The sequence below is a fragment of the Lissotriton helveticus genome, chromosome 10 (genome assembly GCF_964261635.1).
Source record: "Lissotriton helveticus chromosome 10, aLisHel1.1, whole genome shotgun sequence".
In the NCBI taxonomy this organism is placed as follows: domain Eukaryota; kingdom Metazoa; phylum Chordata; class Amphibia; order Caudata; family Salamandridae; genus Lissotriton; species Lissotriton helveticus.
Window position 1 is genome coordinate 767,089,993 of NC_136071.1, and position 21,701 is coordinate 767,111,693.

The window sequence follows — 21,701 nt, forward strand, 5'->3', positions numbered from 1 at the left end:
TGTGGACTGCTCATGAAACAACCCTACTTCTCATAATGTATCAAATTAATGAGTGAGAAAATGTAATATGTGCACACTACTTCAGTTGTTTCTTGAATATATAATTGGAAATGAAAGCAGAGATTTAACTGTACAACCTAACATGGTAGTTGATTTGTGAGCAATTCCATTTGTAATACAATGAACAGCTTCAACTATTTTGCCCTGGTTGTTTCTCAAGGCTGCAAATCAAGAGATAGAACAAAGGGATACTCTGTGAAATATGGGAACCTTTCTTATTACATACCTTCACCAGAAGTTCTGAGGAATCAGTAAACCCAGAGTATACAAGACCACGTGTCGGAAGATCTGTATTTTGGAGGATCACAAGTTCGACAAGCCACAAGTTTCATACCCGGCAGGCCTGCAAAGTTGAGCATCGTAACGAGGGCGATAGGGCCATTTGTTATTTACAGTCCATGCAGTGCCATATAGAAACACTAATGGGGTTACCAGCAGATTGTTCGCTAACGCTACTGCCAATAATGCCACTGAAAAAGGTGAGGCTGGAGGGTGAGATGGTGCTGAACTCCTGGGGCGGGTGTCAACCTCCCCAAAAACAAATGAGCTGAGAGCTATGACTTTCCACTAACCCTGTGGTTTTGAGTGGGAGGGGTGATGGAGCAAGGATTCGCACGTAGAGCGACTTGCTTGGATCAAGAACCTCGAATAACATTAATGAAATGTAATCAACATGTTTGTGTTACTAATATTGCACATTTTTTCACTACACGGGATGTCCCAGAGAAGCTTGCATATGTGTGTATTAATCATAATACGCTTGCCACTAAAATGGCCGCTGCTTGGCGGGAGTTCGTCTGCGCATGCGTCGGTCACACTCACGTGACGTGACGTACTCGCAGTTCTGGCGGGAATCTTTGCGCTTGCGCACTAGCTTTAAGATGGCCGCTTTGTGTTCTCACATGCTGCAGCTTGCTCTGCCGCTTTCTGCAATGCTGTTCGTCTTGCACTAATTTTAATGCTATAGTTAATATAAAGTAAGGGGAGTCATATAGGGATTCCTGGTATACAGTGTATTCATTTATTTTTATGTTCTAAACTGTTTTCCTTTACTTTTCATGTGGCGAGTCTTTTGGGCCGGGAAAATGCATGAAACTCCATCTTAGAAGTCCCTACTGCGCATGTCACCCTGGCAGAGGGAAGAAAACCTTGTACCCGTGGAACTCAGCCAGCTGGCAGCCACAGTCAAGATGCTCATGAGAACTGACCTGCGACCCAGCAGGAGGAGCTGAACTGTACTGCACTTGTAACAATTGTATATTAAATTGTATTCTCTATTGTTAGGAGAAGAGCACATACCCTGGGAACCCCAAATTCAATAGGCGGTCCCAAAAGATGCAAATTGGGGCTTGTAGAAGTATAGTCCTGGTTGGTGTGTTGACCTGTCCTACTTGAGGACCAATCGAAATTGGGGATTCTTACACTTGCAACATTTGGGGGGTGGTACACTGACCCGAAAACAGTATAACTAGCCTAGGTTTAGCTAGAGAAATTGTCCGACTTGTCCGAATAGCTGACCTGTCACTGACCCAACGCACTCAACAGGTGACTGATACAGAGAGCTGCGGAGCACTCTGTCCGTAATTTCCATAGATCCAAGCGGGGGTTTAAGAACCTTAAGTGCTGGGGAATTCGATAACCCAATCGGGGTTCTGACTGACAGCTGCAGAGAGGGTGTAGCGCAGGCGTTGCTACCGAACTGCAGGTGCTGGTCTTTCCTTGATGGTCCTGTCCTGATCCTAATCTGGTTTTCCTGTCCTGTCCTGGGGTGTCCATTCTGCACCTGCTGGCGTACTGGCAACTCTCCTTCCTTGGGGTTTCTCCTGTCCTTAACTGACCCGGGCCAGGGTTGGTCTTCACACCGTTCTAGGTATATATAGTGCTGGGAAATCTATTCTGCATCCTTCATTCTTTTCCTTGCTTTAATAAAGACGTACTCTTGCATATTGATTTTCCATGCTTTCTTTGCACCGACAAATGAAAAAGTCATACATTATAGTTATTATTCTAGCATGTTCCATTCTTTACCCATCCTTTAAGTACATTCCTGCTTTCAGTTCATGAAATATAGTTGTTCTTTTTTCTTTACCTTCCCTTAGCTAAATGAAAAGGCTTGCTCTGATATATTAACGTGTTCCACTTTTACCTTCTCTATAGTTATATGGTACCCTCGAGTTTTCATAGACTGACTACATTTTCATACTGTGCCCACTTTTGAAGGGTTTACATTCTAGCATGTTACTTATTTTTCCCCGTCCTTTAGTCACTCCACCTCTGGTCTAAATTCCTAAACTCTTAATAGCATGTTCCCTGTTCTTACCTTCCTTTAGAATTCTAAATGGTTGGTCTGATTTATTTCCTATATGGATACGTGCTCTTTATAATTCTAGTTATTGATAGTTTAATTGCTGTAAACCTTATGCTCAATGAAACTGACAAATTTTAGATAAAGGTTTTTAAAACCTTCCGAGTTTGTGGTTATTATATGAGTGCAAATTGAGAAAATAGAGTATTTTGGTGTCTGCCTTTCTTTTACAGCTAGCTCCCTGATCCATTGCGGTCATAGGTACCCGTAGCAGTGGATTGGTAAGTCGGGTACACTGGAAAAATACAATAGGAAAGAAACAGAGTTACTGGTAGTAGAGTGCAAAGTTACCCGATCTATAAATATGGAAAATTGAAATCGTATGGGCCGAATACGTATATGGTAAAATTGTAGTCGGGTGACCTGCGCGCTCTATCAGTAATTTTCTGGTAGCAGAGCTATGGTTAGGGACTAGTTAAAGATAGGTAGGACTAGTTAGGATAGATAGGTAGGTTATTTGCTGCTAATTGTGAAAATAATATTTTTGATGTTGAGATCGATCGAATGTATAATTGTTGTTTTACTGCTTTGAGAAAATTATGAAATATTTTAAATTGTTTTTCTTGCTGCTATATTGATATATGTACTAATCCACTCGTTAGTGATTGTTATATGTTCGTCTGGAATCCCCGGGGGAAAGAATAGCGGGTGGTGAGGAGAATCCATCGCGCAGTGAGGTCAGTGGCTTGAGGAAAATTGGTGCAGGTTAGTCAGAACTGGAAGCACTAATTAGGGTTTTCGGTATAAATGAATGAATGAATGGTAGCAAAGAGTTCGCTAGCAAATCTTCTATTGTGATATAACCTAGTAAGGGTCACACGGAAGGAGTAACAGGTTCATCTAGGCTTGATTGATAGCAAAGGAGTTCACTAGTGAAACTTTTGGCTTAGTATATATCCCGAAGTGGATGAGTCGAAGGAGTAGCAGGTTCACTAATGCTTGTGTGAAGAGTACGCAGTATTTGAAAAGTAAATAGAAGAAGTTTACTTGCAGTGAAACAAATCTTTTCTTTCTAGACACTCAAGTACAGTGGCAAATGTGTTTTCGTTGTAAATTTAACTGAGCACTTGCACTTTAAGGGGTAGAATTCGAAGTGTTTCTTACCTTGTGAAGGAGGGAGTCAATTGCGGATCCGCGCTGACGTCACTCAGTGCCGCGCTGGTATTGGTCAAGACAGCGGGTGTGTAGTTGAGGCAGGAATTGTAATGGAGGGGTGAGCACAGAAGCGTGAGAACTCGTATGCGAGAAACGCCGCGCACCCATTGGTTGAATTAATTTGAAATCGCGCATTTGATTGATTGCAGAAAATTAAGAGTCGCATTTGGATTGGGAGTGATTTTGTAAACAAAGTCGCTTGCGGAAAATTATATGTGGCATCCGTCTAATTCAGAGACTAGACCTGATCCAAAATATATAGGTTTCGGAAAAGATAAGTGGAAAGGTCGTAAAAGCGTTATGTAGGGAGAAAAAAGGAAAATGACCTTAGTAAGCAAAGTGAAGAATTATTTCAAAAGAGACAAACCTATCAAAACTAGAGGAGTTGTCATTCCACCACCTAATACTCCCGCATCATTCATGATGTTTGACAGGGGCTACCATTCTTGTGTATGGTTGGAAAATTGGGTGGAATATACAAAAAATGACGGACGTTTGGCATTTCCGTTAGATGGTACATTTAACAGCAGGATTCTGTTCAATTTGAGGACCCGAATGAATGATTTACATCCCAGACCCAGACTAACGCAATATGAAGCCTTAGAAGAATGGGAGATAGAGGCTTTTGAACGAGACAGGCCCAGAATGGACAAGGGGTTAACAAAATGGTATCCTGAAAGTAAATAAAGAAGCCAGAGAAAGCAAAATGAAAAAATTGAGACAGAATATGGTAGTGGAAGGACTGTACCCTGTAATTGCCCTAGAAGCGCCAATGGGAGAGAAAAGGACAGAGAAAACAAAACATTTGATGACCAGTGGGGATTCAGATGATGATTATTTGGAGGAATTGTTAATGAAGAATCCCCCTCCTTATAATGAAGGACCCAGATCCTCAAGCGTAGGGGATGCTTGCCTAAGACCCCCTTACCAGGAGGGATCAAGACCAGTAAGTGCAAGAGACGGCTGTTTAATACCTCCTTATCAGGAGGAGCCGAGACCTTTAAGCACAGGGAATCAATTCCTGAAACCTAATTATGGTGAGGGACCAAGTATGACGCATCCAACTGCCCCAAATTATACTCCAACCCTGACTCCGCAAATAGTACATGAAACAAGCCTGGAAAGAGTTCTGCAGGAGAGAGAGCGGGAGGCTATAGCTAAACAGAGAACTGAATTAATTCAGAAAATTTCCCAATTAAATACAAGTCCTGAAGCCTTGACAATTCCAGTGACTATTGGACCAGTTGTTCCTATGTATGGGGATAAACAGGGGTGTCCAAAGGCTCTGATTATTACCCCAGTTGTAATGCAGCCAAGAAAAGAGCCCTTAATTATAGATGACCAGGCAAGTGAATGTGAATCTGTGATTTCCTTGATGCATTTACCGATAAGGGAACCAGAAAGGGGTTCACGGAGGAAGAACACTCCTTTCAATTCAGGAGAAGTGCAGATTGAGTCAGCCTCTGGTACTAGAAGTGCCACCCTAGTGACTCCTGAAGAAATTGAAAGATGGAGCCGAGAATTAGAGAAACAGAATCCTCAGTCGAAACCATTAGATATTTACAAACTAAGAATAGAATTGGAAGAACTGATGGCGGGAAATGTGGGGTTGGATAGACTAAATACCTTTACTGAGGAAGAATTGCTGTTTATTTGCAAAAGTATCACCCGTAATACCAGAGTGTTCTATGAGAAATTAATAGACACCGCGGCAAGTATGGGAATAGATATTGGGAAATCAAAAGTGTTGCAAAAACCTTACAGAGCAGAGTTTTCAGACAAAGATTTAGAAAACATGAATGTGCCAGGGAAAAAGGTACAGATCAGAGAATTGTTGAACCTGTTGCAGAAATGGGGAGAATTAGAAAAGTTGAAAGCCAGATGGGCAAAGAAAAAGGAGGAGATTAGATCAAAACAAATGGCTTCCGAGTATGAAGCAGACAAGGCAGAGAAATTATATCCTATGCGAGAAGTGCCAGGTGGAAAATATGTACATGTTCCATGGTCCCGACAGGATATTGTGTCCTTTACCAATGACTTCCCAAAATTACGAGAAAAGCCTGTAGATTGGTACAGACAGGTAGAAAGGTTTGTGAAGGTTCAGAAGTGTCTCTGGAAAGATTTGGATGGTTTCTTTGACATTGTAGTTCCCGTAGATTTGTGGACAGAATGCAAAATTGCTATTGATTGGCCTAGTGAGGAATTCCCGAGGGACCCTAACACAGGGGTTCCTTCACCCGAGGTAATGAAAAAGTACAACCAGGTAATGTTGCATCTCAAGGGAAAAGTGCCTGCAAAGGAGACTGATTGGACCCGAATAGATAGAACTACCCAGAATAGAGATGAAACTGTACATTCCTATTACGAACGACTGTTACAGGTGTTCAAAACATACAGTGGTCTGGATAACATAGAAATGAAGGGCATGACCCATTTCATTTATAGATTTGTGCTAGGGTTAAGGCCTGAGATTTCACAATGGATCAAAGACAATAAAATCTGTTGGCAGTCTAAACCAATTGATGAGGTCCTGAAGTACGCCAAATATTGTGAGGATGAGATGGCAGATAAACGGAAAGCATTAAAAGAAAAGGTCATGTGGGCACAGGTAAAATTGGCAGAACAACAGGAACAACAGCTAAATAAATTGACCAGTAATCAGAATCAGGGCCCGGGGGTGAGGGAAAGCAAAGAGTAAAGATGAGCAGAGAAGAGGCCAAAAAGAAGTTCCCCTGTCACGGGTGCAGACAGATAGGTCACTGGAGAGACGAGTGTCCACATGTACAGAATGGTAACGTTCAAATAACTGATTTAAATCCACAGACGCAGAATGAGAAACCAAGAAAGACACAACAACAGGTAAAACGGAATCAGTTGCCTCGTGCACCTAGACAAAATTTTAGGAGCAAAGCACAGCAGGGTGAAGACACCGAAGTGTGGGAAGTAAGGGAAAATAAGAATGCAGCAACCTCACAATTTCTGTTAAATGACACGTTTCTCTGTGATGACACCTACTGACGGTGCCTGAGGGGGGAGGACGAGGAGTGCGTGCTTGGCCCCTCCTTGCCGGTGGACCAGTCAGGGCCATACATTGAAGGAAAGGTTGAAGGAAATGACGTCACCTTCCTATTGGACACTGGTGCTACCCGTTCTACTGTGAGAACAGCAGACGTTCCAAACCTACCCCTCTCGGGAGAAGCGATCCAAGTAGTGGGCATTTCTAATCAGCTAATTAGTACCCCAGTTACGAAACCTATGGAGATAAAAATTGGAAATTTTAAAGAGATGCATAGATTTGTCGTTTGCCGCTCCAGTACTGTAAACCTGCTAGGAAGGGATTTGTTGTGTAAAATGAACTGTACTATCTTTTGCACACCAAATGGCGTTGAAATTCAGACCCCAGACGAAGATGGAATTTACAAATTGATGTTAGCTAGACCAGACTCTGAAGTTAAAAGACTGTCAATGCAAGACTTACCTGAAGAGCTCCAAGAAACAGTGAAACCAGAAGTATGGGATTTCACTGGAAAAGATGTAGGATTAATGGCAAATGTAGACCCAATTAAAATAGCCATAAAAGAAAATGCAATATACCCAAATGTCAAACAGTACAAAATGAGTGTAGAAGTAAAAGCAGATGTTGCCATTGAAATAAAAAGATTTTTAGAAGCAAACATCATTCAAGAAGTAATGAGCAGCCCATGTAACTCGCCCATAATTGGAATCAAGAAACCTAGTGGGAAGTACAGGGTAGTACAGGACCTGCGAAAGGTTAACAAAATTGTGGTTCCTTGTTGTCCTGTCGTGCCAAACCCTGCAGTGATTCTATACCAAATCCCATGGAATGCTGAATGGTTTACCGTCATTGACTTATGTCATGCATTCTTTTCAATTCCGTTGCATCCAGACAGCAAATTTCTTTTCTCATTTGAATTTGACAGTCACGTGTACGTCTGGAATCGCGTTCCTCAGGGGTATACAGAAAGCCCCTCAATCTTTAATCAGATTTTGAAAAAGTGCCTTGAAACCCTAATTTTGCCCAGAAAGTCAGTTTTGGTGCAATACATAGACGACCTCTTGGTGGCGTCTAAAAGTCGAAAAGACTGTGTAACTGACACCATTGCCTTACTGAACCATTTAGGTGAAGGAGGACATAAAGTATCACCAGAAAAATTACAATTCTGTACCACATCAGTGAAATATCTGGGGCACCAGATAGAGAGAGGTATCAGGAAAGTCACCTCGGAAAGAATCAGGATAATTCGAAACATGGAGTTACCAAATACCCAGAAGGAAATCAAAATTTTCCTTGGAGTTGTAGGTTACTGTAGGCAGTGGATTGTGGGATTTGCAGTCCTACCAAAACCATTAATAAAAATGACAAAGAAAGGAGCAAGCGACCCTGTAGAGTGGGATGATGAAAGCATGATAGCTTTTACAAAATTACGAGACTGTCTCTGTACTGCTCCTGCCTTAGGAATGCCCGATTACTCAAAAGATTTTGCACTATTCTGTGACACACGAGATAATTGTGCAGTTTCAGTTCTGACCCAAATTCATGGTCTGACTCGACGTCCAGTGGCATACTTTTCTTCCACATTGGACCCAGTAGCAGCTGGATTACCTGGATGTTTGAAAGCTGTGGCTGCAACATGCATGAGTCTTGAACAGAGTGAGCCCATTGTGATGGGGCATCCAGTAACTGTGTATGTTCCACATTCTGTTGTAATTTTACTGACAAGGACAAAAACCCAGTACCTCACACCTAGTCGGCTGACTAAGTATGAGAGAATCCTTGTAGGGGCAGGAAATGTGACCCTTGAACGATGTAACATTTTGAATCCAGCTACTCTACTACCTAGCTCATTTGCAGAGGAAGTGAGGGAGGAATTTGCACATAATTGCATTGATCTAACTGAGTTCAGTACCAAACCACGCCCAGACATCAAAGAGAGCCCTCTGCACATTGGAGATTATGAGCTGTTTGTAGACGGCTCATGCAGGAGACATGAGGATGGTGGCCTGAGCGCTGCCTACTCAGTATGCACTCTAGAGAGTCCAGTAGAAGCATCCTATTTATATGGAGTCAAGTCTGCACAAATAGCCGAATTAATTGCATTGACAAAAGCTTGTAAATTTGGGAGAAATTTGAGAATAACCATATATACTGATAGCCAGTATGGTTATGGGGTTGTGCATGACTTTGGCCAATTATGGCTACAGAGGGAGTTCCTGACTTCTTCAGGCACCCCTATCCGAAATGGAAAATATGTGCAGGATTTACTGGAATCAATCCAGTTACCAAAAGAATTGGCTGTGGTCAAGTGTGCTGCTCACAAATCTGGCGATGACGATGTGACGGCAGGTAATCATTATGCTGACCAGTTAGCCCAACATTGTGCAAAATACAAAATGGCAATCAATATGAAGGTTGGGGGACGCGGAAGCAGCTGCCAACTTTTGATGCTAGAGGGAGTGAATACATGGGAGGAAGTGAGAGACTTACAGGAAGCAGCAGACCCACAGGAGAAACAGAGATGGAGAAACTTTGGTTGTCGTAGGAGGAATGCAGATGGTGTCATTGTTTACCTTGATGATATGCCTGTGTTGCCAGACAGTATGCTTGCTCCTATGGCTAGGCTGATACATGGAAATACACATGTGGGCAGAGATGCGATGGTTCTCATGTTCCGCCAAACATGGTTCAACTCGAAATTCAGAGGCGTAGCAGAAGCACTCTGCCAGAGGTGTTTGACCTGCCAACAATTTAACCCTGGAAAGAAAACCATAGTGTTACCAGGGAAAATTGGAAAGGCAGAAGGCCCTTTTATTAGTTTACAACTTGACTTCATCCAATTGCCCCCTTGTCGAGGAATGAAATACCTACTTGTCATTGTCTGCCTGTTTTCAAAATGGGTGGAAGCTTTCCCTGCACGAAGAAATGACAGCATCACAGTGGCAAAATTGTTATTTAGGGAACTAATACCTCGTTACGGTTTCCCAGTCTTAATTGAATCTGACAGAGGAAGTCATTTCCAGAATGAAATAATAAAACAAATCTGTGAAGCATTCAAAATCACACAACATCTGCGCTGTGCATATCGTCCAGAGGCTTCTGGAGTGGTAGAACAGATAAATGGCACAATCAAATCAAGATTGGGAAAGAAGTGTGAATACACTCAACTAGAATGGCCAGATGCTCTGCCTCTTGTGTTGATGGGACTCAGAAGTATTCCAGATCGGAACACGGGCTTGAGTCCCCATGAAATCCTGATGGGAAGAGCAATGCGGCAAGCATGGGTACCAGGATACAAAATAATAAGCATATCTGATGATTTGGTACTGGAATACTGTAAAGAACTGGCTGATCAAGTGCGTTCTATCTCTCTCCAGGTTGGGGGAGAAGACGTCGCCAGGCCAACGACTCCAGCACATAACCTGAGTCCAGGTGACTGGGTCGCAATAAAGAAGCACACTCGGAAAAGTTGCCTTGAACCCAGGTGGGGAAAGCCAAGACAGGTGATCCTGGTAACCACCACAGCTGTAAAGTGTGCAGGAGTACCTCGCTGGATCCATGCCAGCCACACGAAGAGAGTGACTGAACCTGACGAAACTGAGGCTGAAATTTGCGCAGCTGAAGGATCCCAAGCGATTGGTCCTGAAGTAGCTGAAGAACAACCGAGCTCCAGTCAAGAAGATTGGATTCCATTTATCGATCTGACAATCGACCCTATACGAACTAGGAGTCAAGCTCAGCTAGATAGACAGTGGGATAGTGAGGACGAGACAGGTGAAGAAGAAGCTACTCAGAACATCGAAATCCATGTAAAATCTGATTCTGAGGTGGACCAGGTAGGGAAAGAGCAGGTAATTGACACTCTTCCAAGAACACCTGCACCAGAAAAGGGACAGATAGAAATTAGGGGGGAAGTTCATGCGGAAGAAAATCAAGAGGTCGAAGAGCGTGAACAGGAACAGGTAGAAGTAGACAATTGTGTTCAGGAAGAAGAGATCGAAACAGATCAAAGCCAAACTCAGCAGAAACCTGAACAAGGCCAGTTTAGGGACCAGGCAGAAGAACCAGATGAAAGACCTGGACCTAGTCAGTTAGGTAACAATACTGAAGACGAACTTGATCCAAATGTGCCACAACTAAACGAAAACAAAAGAGTGTTTGAAGAAGGCCAAGAGACAGTGCCAGTTAAAAGACTCAGAAAAGGTGACTCAGTACCTCGATTTGTGAAAAGGCTGAGATTGCGTTTGAAGACAATAAACGAGGAGCCTGAACAAATAAATGAGGTCTCGAGTCAAACTGATCCAGTGGTGACAAAGCCAAAAAGAAGAAGTGCTCGCCTCAAAAAGCTGAATAACAAGTATTCAAGCCCTGAATGGACTTACTATGTACTGGAAGAATTTGAGAATCTGGAAATAAGTGACGAAAGTACTGAAAGTGATGAAGAATTGATTGCTGAACAGATCGAAGAAGAAGCAGAACCACCCTGAAAAAGTTACTCGAGTAAGCAAGTTGTGCAGAGTTACAAAGAGGGGTTGAAGCTTCTTTTGAGTCAAAATGGCTGATTCTTCTGAGAATGGGAGACCGAGACGAAGTTGTTTTAAAACATGCTGTCAAGTATGTTTATGTAGTGAAGCAATAGTACTAATACTGTGGATAGGACTAACAATAACTATTCCTTCTATGATGAGTAAAAACCCAAGTCTATACCCGAATAATAATCTACCTGATGACACTGTAGAATCACACACTAGAATTACACCACGAAGAATAGACGCCTTGGGAAAACCACTCAGCCTGAAAAGGAGACAATTAGATCTAGAAGCACCAGATGAGGAAGGATTACACTTTAACAAAATTAAGAACAAGACTCATTTAAACGTTTTCGCAAACCTGTTAGTACATTATGTAGAGACAATGGAAATAGGCGACTGTTATGTCTGTATGAAGCTACCTACTTCTGTGGCTGAAGGCGTGACTTATCATCACTTGCCCTGAACCTATGGAGTTTCCATTAGTATACTGAGTAGTTTATTTTACAAAAGAGGACCTTTACAGTATTACTATTCAAACTCTGACGTGACATTCTCTGAACTTCCTGTTCGAAGAAACCTGAACCCTGTACATACGACTAGAGATGTAGCTAAGTACAGGAGTGATTATTTTCTAACTGTAGTAAAAATTAATATAGATGATGCACACAAAAATAACTTGACCTGTTCTTTACATGAAAAGGAAAAAGAATTTCTGGACATGGTAGAAAAGAGAAGAGAGAGTTTCCAAAAGAAAGCCACAGACAAGAACCATAAAGTTCCTAAATGGGCAGAGAGTATTGGGAGCACCTCAAATGATGGAGCTAATGCTGCGATGCTTCTGGATTTCGAAAAAAGGGGAAACTCTGTCTTAAAAGGGAAATGACTAGTTATTATAACAATATTTTCATTGGTTCCAGTGAATGCGAGCATAATTACAAGGTAATTGGAGGTTGGGGTTTCAAAGATGGGACAGAGCCTGTGTTTCCTGGAATTTATTTTATTTGTGGGAACAAGGCTTACTTCAAATTGCCCGACCATTGGTACGGGAGTTGCTATTTTGGTATTGTCTTCCCAAAGATATACCATGTGGGGAAAATCACTGGAAGCACTGGAGAAACTAACCAATTAGTACGCACTAAAAGAGAAAGTGCTGGTGAAATTGTAGGAGATATTTTTAGTGCACTGATACCTACAGTGGGAGTGGTTCCGAATACACACAGAATTTGCAAATTGTCAACAGTAGTAGATCTGTTATCTACCGACACTGCTGGAGGTTTCCTGATGGTCAATACCGAAATGGTTGCGGTCAGATCAATGGTTTTACAGAACAGGCTTACTCTTGATTCTCTATTGGCAAAAGAGGGCGGAGTCTGCAGAATGTTGAAAGCGCAACATTGCTGCACTTACATACCTGATAAAAGTGTGGAAATCAAAAGGTATGTAAGGAACATTACAAATTTGGGAAAGGAGCTCAAACCACTGGAGGTTGACAGTGCCTGGAAGAGACTTACTGATGGTCTCTCCGCCGTAGGTCATTGGTTTGCTAACTTAGGTAGAAGTTTTCTGATTAAAGTACTGATGCCAATTGCGGTAATAGGTTTAGTAGTATTCATCATATTCATCTGTTGTAAATGTCGAAAACACCAGAAGAAGTACACTGTGAATCAGAGAGGAGTGAAGAGAAATGTGGATGAACTTGAATTAGAAGAAATGAATAATCAGATTTATAAAAGGGTGAAAAATTCTCACCCTAATAAAGAGACTAAAGAGAAACTGAATCGAATGTTTGAAGAAATTGAATTGGGAAAACTATAAGAAGTTGGCATCTGGTTCCATGAATTTGTGATGATATAAAATATCATCAAAGAGGGGATTGATGGAGCAAGGATTCGCACGTAAAGCGACTTGCTTGGATCAAGAACCTCGAATAACATTAATGAAATGTAATCAACATGTTTGTGTTACGAATATTGCTAATTTTTTCACTACACGGGATGTCCCAGAGAAGCTTGCATATGTGTGTATTAATCATAATACGCTTGCCACTAAAATGGCCGCTGCTTGGCGGGAGTTCGTCTGCGCATGCGTCGGTCACACTCACGTGACGTGACGTACTCGCAGTTCTGGCGGGAATCTTTGCGCTTGCGCACTTGCTTTAAGATGGCTGCTTTGTGTTCTCACATGCTGGAGCTTGCTCTGCCGCTTTCTGCAATGCTGTTCGTCTTGCACTAATTTTAATGCTATAGTTAATATAAAGTAAGGAGAGTCATATAGGGATTCCTGGTATACAGTGTATTCATTTATTTTTATGTTCTAAACTGTTTTCCTTTACTTTTCATGTGGCGAGTCTTTTGGGCCGGGAAAATACATGAAACTCCATCTTAGAAGTCCCTACTGCGCATGTCACCCTGGCAGAGGGAAGAAAACCTTGTACCCGTGGAACTCAGCCAGCTGGCAGCCACAGTCAAGATGCTCATGAGAACTGACCTGCGACCCAGCAGGAGGAGCTGAACTGTACTGCACTTGTAACAATTGTATATTAAATTGTATTCTCTATTGTTAGGAGAAGAGCACATACCCTGGGAACCCCAAATTCAATAGGCAGTCCCAAAATATGCAAATTGGGGCTTGTAGAAGTATAGTCCTGGTTGGTGTGTTCACCTGTCCTACTTGAGGACGAATCGAAATTGGGGATTTTTACACTTGCAACATTTGGGGTTGGTACACTGACCCGAAAACAGTATAACTAGCCTAGGTTTAGCTAGAGAAATTGACCGACTTGTCCGAATAGCTGACCTGTCACTGACCCAACGCACTCAACAGGTGACTGATACAGAGAGCTGCAGAGCACTCTGTCCGTAATTTCCATAGACCCAAGCGGGGGTTTAAGAACCTTAAGTGCTGGCGGAGCACTTTGCTGGGGAATTCGATAACCCAATCGGGGTTCTGACTGACAGCTGCAAAGAGGGTGTAGCGCAGGCGTTGCTACCGAACTGCAGGTGCTGATCTTTCCTTGATGGTCCTGTCCTGATCCTAATCTGGTTTTCCTGTCCTGTCCTGGGGTGTCCATTCTGCACCTGCTGGCCTACTGGCAACTGTCCTTCCTTGGGGTTTCTCCTGTCCTTAACTGACCCGTGGCCAGGGTTGGTCTTCACACCGTTCTAGGTAAAGATAGTGCTGGGAAATCTATTCTGCATCCTTCATTCTTTTCCTTGCTTTAATAAAGACGTACTCTTGCATATTGATTTTACATGCTTTCTTTGCACAGACAAATGAAAAAGTCATACATTATGGTTATTATTCTAGCATGTTCCATTCTTTACCCATCCTTTAAGTACATTCCTGCTTTCAGTTCATGAAATATAGTTGTATTTTTTTCTTTACCTTCCCTTAGCTAAATGAAAATGCTTGCTCTGATATATTAACGTGTTCCACTTTTACCTTCTCTATAGTTATATGGTACCCTCGAGTTTTCATAGACTGACTAAATTTTCATACTGTGCCCACTTTTGAAGGGTATACATTCTAGCATGTTACTTATTTTTCCCCGTCCTTTAGTCACTCCACGTCTGGTCTAAATTCCTAAACTCTTACTAGCATGTTCCCTGTTCTTACCTTCCTTTAGAATTCTAAATGGTTGGTCTGATTTATTTCCTATATGGATACGTGCTCTTTATAATTCTAGTTATTGATAGTTTAATTGCTGTAAACCTTATGCTCAATGAAACTGACGAATTTTAGATAAAGGTTTTTAAAACTTTCCGAGTTTGTGGTTATTATATGAGTGCAAATTGAGAAAATAGAGTATTTTGGTGTCTGCCTTTCTTTTACAGCTAGCTCCCTGATCCATTGTGGTCATAGGTACCCGTAGCAGTGGATTGGTAAGTCGGGTACACTGGAAAAATACAATAGGAAAGAAACAGAGTTACTGGTAGTAGAGTGCAAAGTTACCCGATCTATAAATATGGAAAATTGAAATCGTATGGGCCCAATACGTATATGGTAAAATTGTAGTCGGGTGACCTGCGCGCTCTATCAGGGGTTCTGCTGGTGTTCAGCACCGACAATAATTAAATACAAACATCAATACTGGTACCTAGAGAGCACTGCATTCATGTCCTTAGAGCAGTGGTATTTAGAATTTTACAATCCCTTTGTGAAAAACAAGCACTGGCAAAGCCAATAGGTCTCGCCTATGCAAGAGCTGTTGGCTTTGCCAATATGTTTTAGCAATGTTGTACACCAGAGGGGTAGCTTTTCAGCATGCCTAAAAGTTAGTCGGGTAAAGGAGAGTGGTGTGAAGTGTAGTGTTGTAAAGTGGAGCAGAGTGGAGGGTTATAGAGTAGTGAAGTGTAGCGTGGAGTGGCTTACAGTGGAATTGAGTGGCATGGAGAGGAGTTAAGTGGGGTGTTATGGAGTAGCATACAGTGTTGTGGAGTGTGGTGGAGGGAGTAGAGGGTCGTAGAGTGGAAGGGCATAGGGTTGAGTGTGGTGTTGAGTGGAGTACAGTGTCAGAGTTGAGTATAGTGCCGTAGAGTGGAGTGGTATAGAGTGTCGTGAAGTGGTGTAAAGCAGAGTGGAGTGGCGTAGAGGGTGTTGCATAGAGTAGAGTGTTGTAGAGTACAATGGCTTAGAGCAAAGTATATTGTCATGGGGTGGAGTGGCGCAGAATGGAGTAGAGTGTTGTACAGTTGAGTGTCATAGAGCGAAGTGGCATAGAGTTTCAGAGTAGAATGGCAGAGAGTGGAGTAGTGTGCTATAGAACGGAGTGGAGTAAAGTGGCAAATAAGGAGTTGCATAGAGCGTCGTAGAGTAGAGTATTGTTGTAGAATGGCATAGAGTGGAGTGGCATAGAGTGAGTGGAATAGAGTGTCAGTGGAGCAGAGTTTAATGGTGTAGAGCATCGTGGAGTGGAGTGTCATAGAGTAGAGTGGCCTAGAGTTAAGTGGCGTAAAGTACAGTTGTGCAGAGTAGATTGGCGTACAGTGCAGTGGCATAGGATGCATTGGTTTTGAGTAAAGTACAGTGGCGTGGAGTGAAGTGGCATAGTGTACAGCAGTGCAGAGCAGATTGCAGTAGCATAGAGTGCAATGGCATAGATTACAGTGGCGCAGAGTGGAGTAGATTGGCAAATTGTGCAGAGTAAAGTGCAGAAATGTACAGTAGAGTGGCTTAGAGTAGAGTGGTGGATGGTGCAATGGTGTAGAGTTGAGTGACAGAGTGTAGTGAAGTAGAGTGCAGCGTTGTAGAATGCTGTAGAGTGGTGTGGACTGGTGCAGAGTAGAGTGCAGGGGCATAGAGTGCAAGGACATAAAGTGGTGCAGAGTAGAGTGGTGTGGAGAGCAGTGATACAGAGTACAGTGGTGCAGATTAGAATAGAGTGGCTTAGTGTGCATTGACGTAGAGTGCAATGGTGTAGAGTGACATAGTGTGCAGTGGCGTACAGTAGAATGTTGTAGAGAATAGTGGCGTAAAGTGCAATGGTGCAAAGTGGTTGCCGTAGGCGCAGTAGCGTAGGGTGCGTTGGTATTGAGTAAAGTTGTGTCAACTGAATTGAAGTAGAGTGGCATAGCATAGAGTGGAATGGAGTGGTGTGGCGCAGCGCAGAGTGCAGTGGCGTGGAGTGGTACAGCGTGGAGCAGAATGGCATACGATGCAGTGGCATAGAGTAGAATGTTGTAGAGAATAGTGGTGTAAAGTGCAGTGGTTCAAAGTAGTAGGCATAGGTGCAGTGGAGTAGGGTGCATTAGTTTTGAGTAAAGTTCTGTAAAGTGAATTGGCGTAGTGTGGCGTAGAGTGCAGTGGAGTAGAGTACTGCAGCGTAGAGGGCAGTGGCATAGAGTAGAGTGGCTCAGAGTGGAGTACAGTGGCATAGAGTGCAATGGCACAGAGTAGATTGTTTCAGAGTAGAGTGAAGTGGTGTAGAGTTGAGTGGTGCAAGGTAGAGTGGAGTGGTATGAAGTAGTCGCGTAGAGTACATTGGCAAAGATCACGGTGTTGCTGAGTGGAGTGGCGTATAGTGGTGCAGAGTGGAGTGGCATCGACTGGAGTGGTGTTTAGTGCAGTGGTGCATAGTAGAGGGGGGTTGAGTTAACTGGCATACAGGGAGTGTTGCAGAGTAAAGTAAAGAGGCATAGATTGAAGTGGCGTAGAGTGCAGTGTTAGAGTGCAGTGGTGCACAGTAGATTAGAATGACATAGAGTGTAGCGGCATTGAGTGCATTTTGCATAGAGTGCAGTAGAGTGGTGTAGAGTTCAGTGGCAGAGTTCAGTAGCGAGAGTGCAGTGCTGAAGAGCAGAGTGTTATAGAGTGCAGTGGTGTCGAGTAGAGTGGTGTAGAGTGCACTGATGTAGAGTGCAGAGGCACAAAGTAAAGTGATGTAGACTGTGGCGTAGAGTATAGTGGCATACATTGCAGTGGTGCAGAGTAGATTGGCATAGAGTGCAGTGGCATAGAGTGTGTTGGTTTTGGGTAAAGTGATGTAGTACACATTGGTGTTGAGTGCAGTGGTGTAGAATACCGCAAAGTAAAATAGGACGACGTAGTGTGGAGTGACGTAGAGTGGAGCAGAGTGAAATCGTGTGGCGTAGACTGCAGTGGCGTAGAGTAGATTGTTTCAGAGTAGAGTAAAGTGTCAAAGAGTGCAGTGGCATAGAGTGGAGTGTTGTAGGGTGCAGTGGTGCAGAGTAGATTAGGTTGGCTTAGAGTGGATTAGCATAGAGTGCAGGGGCATAGAGTGGAGCGATGTAGAGTAGAGTGGCGCAGAGTTCAGTGGCGCAGAGTGCAGTGGCATAGAGTTGAGTATACTGTCGTATTGTGCAGTGGTGTATAGTAGAGTGACATGGAGTGCATTGGCATAGAGTGCAGTGGCACAGAGTACAGTGGTACAGAGAGCATTACTATAGAGTGCATAGTAGAATAGGGTGGCATAGAGTGCAGTGACAAAGTACAATGGCGTAGTGTACAGTGGCAAAAAGTATAGTGGAGTAGAGTGCAGTGGTGCAAAGTAGACTGGCGTAGAGTGCATTGGTTTTGAGTAAAGTGGTGTAGAGTGCAGTGTCATAGAGTGCAGCAGTGTAGAGTGGTGCAGAGTAGAGTGCAGTGGCACTGAGTGCAGTGGTGTAGACTAGATTGTTTCAGAGCAGAGTGCAGTGGTGCAGAGTAGATTAGCGTGGCGTAGATGGGAGTGGCATAAAGTGCACTAGCATACAGTGGAGTGATATAGAGAAGAGTGTATTGGTGTAGAGTGCAGTGGCCTGGAGTGTAGTATTGCAGAGTAGGGTGGCGTAAAGTGGAGTGGTGTAGAGTTCAGTGGAAAAGAGTGCACTGGTGCGTAATAGAGTAGTGTGGGGTAGAGTGCATTGGCATGGAGTGGTGTAGAGTAGAAAGGCGTAGAGTGGAGTGATGCAGCTAAGAGTGCAGTGACAGTGTGGAACAGAGTGCGTAGTGTGAGTGGTGCAGAGTAGAGTGCAGTGGCGTGGAGTGGTACAGAGGGAAAATGGGTCATTTGGAGAGTATGCATGCTATGGTTGCGTACTACCATTACAGATAACACATCTTCAATTGAAATTACCATTACATTTGCACTCACATACAGTTTTACTGATAAAAGTATACAGTGCACTAATGTGTGGAAATGTCATCACCCAATGTATTGATGTGATCGGCAGCACAGTTCATTTATAGACATTTACATTTTGTTGTGTGCTAGGAAAAAAAATAACATTGTACAGTGTTCCTCAAGCAGACCCCAGTTGCCAGCATGATTGTCACATAAATCCTCTCACTTTAAAGTAAGAGAAATAAAAATAAACACCAAACTCACAGAAAGACACAGCCTGACATTTGACTGCACAACATAAGTGACAAAATAACAAGTTTTGAAGGCCTGTTTCCAGAAAGCAAGTTCGTGGAATGAATATAGTAAACAAGATTTGGGCAACGGGAGGGACGAATTCTAGTTGAACTGCCTAAAGCAAATAAAGCCAGCAAATAGAAAGCGAGAAAATGTGAGTTACAAACCACAAACTCAACCGTAAGCAAAGAGCGGAATGACTTCCTAGGTCTACTTTCAGAATGTCAACAAGGTCTTTAGCAATCTAGACAGCTGCGCTGTCTGGTAGGCTGTGACCTAGCAGTGCTATTTCAGGGGTGTGATACAGGAGATGAGGGTAGGCTGACACCATTCCACCTGGCAGCTCTGATATGTGATAACAAAAAAGTGTAATGGCATGGCATATAACGCAGCAGAGCCGAGTCTGAGAGCCTGAGAGAGCCAGAGCTCGAGACATGCAAGCACAAAGCAAGAGTGTTATCTTCAGATATTGATTCCCCCTAATAAAAGACAATGAAGCATCAAATAGCATACAATCTTAATGTTAGAGTGGTGTTGTTGTGTACTTAACTGAATATGCCAGCAGCAGAGTAAGATGGTAAAATAGCCTTGTTGTCTGATGTTATGGACATGGTTTATATGGATCGATAATTGAAAAGTTATGTTTTATATCGGAATCCCTTTGATTTTAGGGAATTGTAGGTTTCATGAGTTTATATGGTGACGCTGCAATAAAAAGTAAGGAAGGAATAAAAGCATAATACTCACCTCTGGTACTGCCATACAATGTGTATTTCCCAAAAGCTATTGCTGGAAATGCCTAATTTTACACACAAAAAAAACAAATACGGCGGTGAGAACGATGCTGTTTTTCTAGCTGTTTAATTAACTAGCAGCTAAGTGGTAAAAGAACATTGCAACAATAAAGATATACAATGCCCAGGACACTCTGGTGCTGGACTAACCATGTAGATAATGTTGGTTCTTCATTACAAGGCTATATATAGACCACTTCCTCGTCTAACATTTTTTCTTTCTTGGTGTAGTAAATTCAGTCCAATCTGTCTAGGAATGGGAACAAAACCAAGTAATTGTAGGTGATCATCATCAGGAGAGACACAATCTACTGTTCAGAATTCTCAGATTCATTGCATTCTTTGAAAGACTATGGATTGCAGAACTGAAAAAGAAACATTAAATAGTTACTTCATGAACAAAAGCGGAGGGATCTAAACATATTACAGAGGAGAATAGAGTTTTACAATGGAAATGTGTAATTGACCATGATTTACTGAGATCAACAGTCCGAGATTCATATTCTTGAAAACGTCTGACAAAACAGATTATCAGATGACCCAAGAAAGTAGGAAACTCGACAGTTGAAATAGGAGTCATTGTTCATCTACTAATAATGAAAGGAATGCCAAACTAAATAAATTGCCTACCCGATAGAGCCAAGATCTTTACCTCAGACACTCTTTTAAGAGAAACTAGGCAAAATTTAGGTGAAACCAGTTTTGCTGTTAAAGCTTTCAAAGACAGTGAAGGATTGTTAGCCCAAACATTGACTAAACTTTGAATCAAGTAAACATAGCAAGAAGAGGTATAAGTATCCTAATACCACAAAGCAGTTTGCAGATTAAAGGATGCTGTCCAACAGGTTTCCACTGATAGCATGATGATGTAAAGATATGGTGGATATGTGAATACCTACCGTACTATAAGACAAATCTGTGACAGCTAAATTACTCCATTTTGAAGTGTCTATCTACTTAGGGCTTGATTTAGAGTTTGGCAAACAGGATACTCCGTCGCAAACACAATAGAGTGCCCTGTCCACCTAACTTTAGGTCTGTTAGGGCTAGGAGCACAGTGAACTTTCTTTTGATATAGCCTCCATTGATGGAAACGTTCCTCTGACGGCCCAACGGAGTAGGGGCTTTTGGAGGAAGGGCACTACACTGCCCATCCAATATAGGGTGGATGGTGTGATTTCTTTTTTTCTGTTTGTCAACACCACGTAAAACCTGCCAGTGAGAGACAGAAAAAAACCAAATTGTGACCATCACAGCCAGGTTAAAACCTTCTCGTTGTGAGGGTCAATCGTTTTTTGCTTCTCAATACAACACTTCCACTTTGCAAGTTTGTTTTTGGAAAACAAAAACTTTCTTAAGATTGGTGGGTGGCCGGTAAAACTGACAGCAGCAGTACACCAAAAATATTGTACCGGGACAGGAATCACCTTGACAGCTGGGCTGGGCCACTAGTGATCTCTAAATTTGGCAGATGGTAGTCTGTAAGCGAACTTAATGTCCTCCGCCAGCCCGACGAATGGAGTACTGTCTACCAAACTCTAGATCAGCCCTTACTTTTTTGTTTTTCTTTTTCAGCAGAAAGTAATTGCTTAAGAAACCTGATAATTTTAGACTGTGTTTCCCCTGGTACCCTTCGATAGTAACTCCCTTAATTCTTCTGAAATGTGCTCAGTGTCTTTGTGAGAAACAGTATTTTGTGAGGAACGGAAGTTTGTGCTGGGTCGTTGTAAAACTGTACGTGGTATCACATAACTGTTTGTAGAATACAAGGACCTGTGGGCAGTTGAAGCCATGTTTGACAAAACATTGCAATTCAACCCCCCAATACCATTGGAACTGTTTGTACACGTATAGTTGGTAATGTTCGGTCTGGGTTAGCCTCTACACTAGTTTCTATCACCACTTCTTCATTGGGGATGGAAAG